Source organism: Chanodichthys erythropterus, chromosome 4, assembly GCF_024489055.1.
Source record: "Chanodichthys erythropterus isolate Z2021 chromosome 4, ASM2448905v1, whole genome shotgun sequence".
In the NCBI taxonomy this organism is placed as follows: Eukaryota; Metazoa; Chordata; class Actinopteri; order Cypriniformes; family Xenocyprididae; genus Chanodichthys; species Chanodichthys erythropterus.
Window position 1 is genome coordinate 26,122,271 of NC_090224.1, and position 2,701 is coordinate 26,124,971.

Below are 2,701 nucleotides of genomic sequence, written 5' to 3' on the forward strand. Positions count from 1 at the left end.
CTTGATGCGCCGACGCGTTCACTTGAATTTTCTTATCCTAAAAGCGGAAACAAATTAAAATGCTCAGACATTTATGGTCAAATATATGTAACACCATTCGAATCTGTGAAAGGTTAAATAGGCCTATTATTTTTGTACACTCACAATAAAAACAAAACATTGCTCATAAAATATAAACATAGAAATTTTCTGCCGTCTCAGTTTCCTTTCTGTGAACTTCTCAAAAAATGAACCGACACTCATATTGTCGCATTTTTTCCCCTTTATTTTTGGCAATATGTTAATTGAATGAATGAATAAGGCATTTATATAGCGCATTCATATGTACTACTGTACACCCAAAGCACTTTACAATCATATCAGGGATCTCTCCTCATCCACCACCAGTGTGCAGCATCCACTTGGATGATGCGACGGCAGCCACAGTACAACGGCGCCAGTACGCTCACCACACACCAGCTGAAGGTGGAGAGGAGAGAGAGTGAAAGAGCCAATTGGGGTTGGGGATTATTAGGAGGCCATGATTGGTAGGGCCTATGGAGGGAATTTGGCCAGGACACCTTTAGTCTTTACGAGCAGTGCCATGGGATTTTTTATGACCACAGAGAGTCAGGACCTCGGTTTAACGTCTCATCCGAAGGACGGTGCTTGTTACAGTACAGTGTCCCCGTCACTATACTGGGGCATTAGGACCCACACAGACCACAGGGTGAGCACCCCCTGCTGGCCTCACTAACACCTCTTCCAGCAGCTACCTGGTTTTCCCAGGAGGTCTCCCATCCAGGTACTAACCAGGCTCAGCCCTGCTTAGCTTCAGTGGGCAACCAGTCTTGGGCTACAGGGTGATATGGCTGCTGGCCACTTAAGTGAAATAAATTTTGCGCATAGACATAGGCTATTTATTACTTTTATATGATTGAATCCTTTGTTCTCCATTCACAGAAGCGCTGCAGGTGCTTGATTATGATGAATCCTCATGTCCTGTTGTTTGTTCATGTAGGCTAAAACTAAACCCCTGGGATTTTTTTAATGATTCACAGACATTTATCAAATTTCGTTTAATTCTAATTTAATATAATCTTGTCGGTTAATGAAACGATGGTCGCATCAGTTAAAAAGTCAGGGGGAAAAAACAGAAATTATATTGACAAAGCAACAATAATTTTCGTTTAGTTTAAGTTTTTCAAAACATCCACAGAACTGCATACAGTAAATTTTCCTGCTGTTTAAGCCACGAATATTTACAAAATAAAATAATCACAAAGATGATAAAAGATAATAAAATAATTACAAAGATAAATATAGCTGCAAGCAGCAATTCGGGGCCAAGCCCCAGAAGGGGCAGTAGCGCAATACGGAGCAGGAAGAGCAAAAACAGCAGAAATTGAATGTACATGCAAAACAGCTGGTTCAGAAGGACAGGTGGAAATGAAATGAAAATCAATAGAAGTTCAGAGAATGAACAGGGAATGAACTAAAAACACTTGTATCTCATTCAAGAGGAATAAAGATTAGTACAATGCTTATTTGGATAAAAAAGGTATCAAAATGACTCATTACACACAATTGTATAAAGGAACCCCACACAGGATTCGAACCCACAACCTCCGAGTCCAGTGTCCATTTCTCATCTCATTGCACCACTGTGCAGGTGAATGTTGGCACACCTGCCGAAGTTCATTAGTTCATGTGAAAATGAACTCAAAATGAAGAATTTTTATAAAACTGCACTGAATGTTATATTTAATAACTACTTTAGATCATTCTGCAGCTCATCATGCTGTAGCGCAATACAGAGCAGGAAGAGGAAAAACAGCAGAAAATGAACAAACATGAAACAGCTGGTTCAGAATTACGGGCGAAAATGAACTCAGAATGTACATAAGCTTAGATGAAAATGAACACAGCATGAAACAAAAAGCATTCATTTCTAATCCAAGAGGCAGTAAAGGAATCAAAACACACTATTTCATAAAACCGCTCCACCTGGGATTCGAACCCACTATCTTGGGGTGCAGAGCTCATCAGGTAACTGGCTTTACACATTGAGCTACTTGAGGATGCACATTCAACAATCTGTGGAAGAGAACTTTTAGTGTAAGAAAGAATTTACAAAAAAAGCATTACTTAGCATGCTAACCATATTAGCATGCTAAGCTAACTTAATGCTAATGAAGCTCATGGTTAACTTGATAGCTGAAGAGCCACATTAAAGAGAATGACAACTGGTTAGCATGCTAAGCAATTAGCATGCTAAGCTAACTAGCATAAGACAACAAACACAAGCAAGGTCACATTCAGAGATGAATATCTCGGGAATGGTAGCGAATATCAAAAATCCGTTCTGTCATTTCTGTGCGGCTCGGTCCAAAGATCACCTGAGCTGATTTTGGACAAAATTGGACAAAAATTGTAGGAGGAGTAGTGAAAAAATGGAATACTGTACTTTTCAAAATGGCCACTACTGTACTGGGTGGAGTCTTAATGTAAGATATTGAATGTGATCAGTATGAAGAGAGGAATCAGTTGTATTGACATTCATTTTTCTGGAACAAAGGGTTCAAAAGTTATAACCTTTACAAAAGTGAATATTTGAACTGGTGGTGGCGCTATAGACTTAGTCCTAGATACTCCAAAGTTGGTCAAATTACTTTTAATTACTATCACTACAAGCATGCCAAATTTGATAATTTTCCTTCTT

The 2,701-nt window shown here is 39.1% G+C and overlaps 1 pseudogene; it reads right to left on the reverse strand.

The window, feature by feature from the left end:
- Nucleotides 1-742: 742 nt before the first annotated feature.
- Nucleotides 743-859, reverse strand: LOC137019473 (5S ribosomal RNA; annotated as a pseudogene).
- Nucleotides 860-2,701: the final 1,842 nt, after the last annotated feature.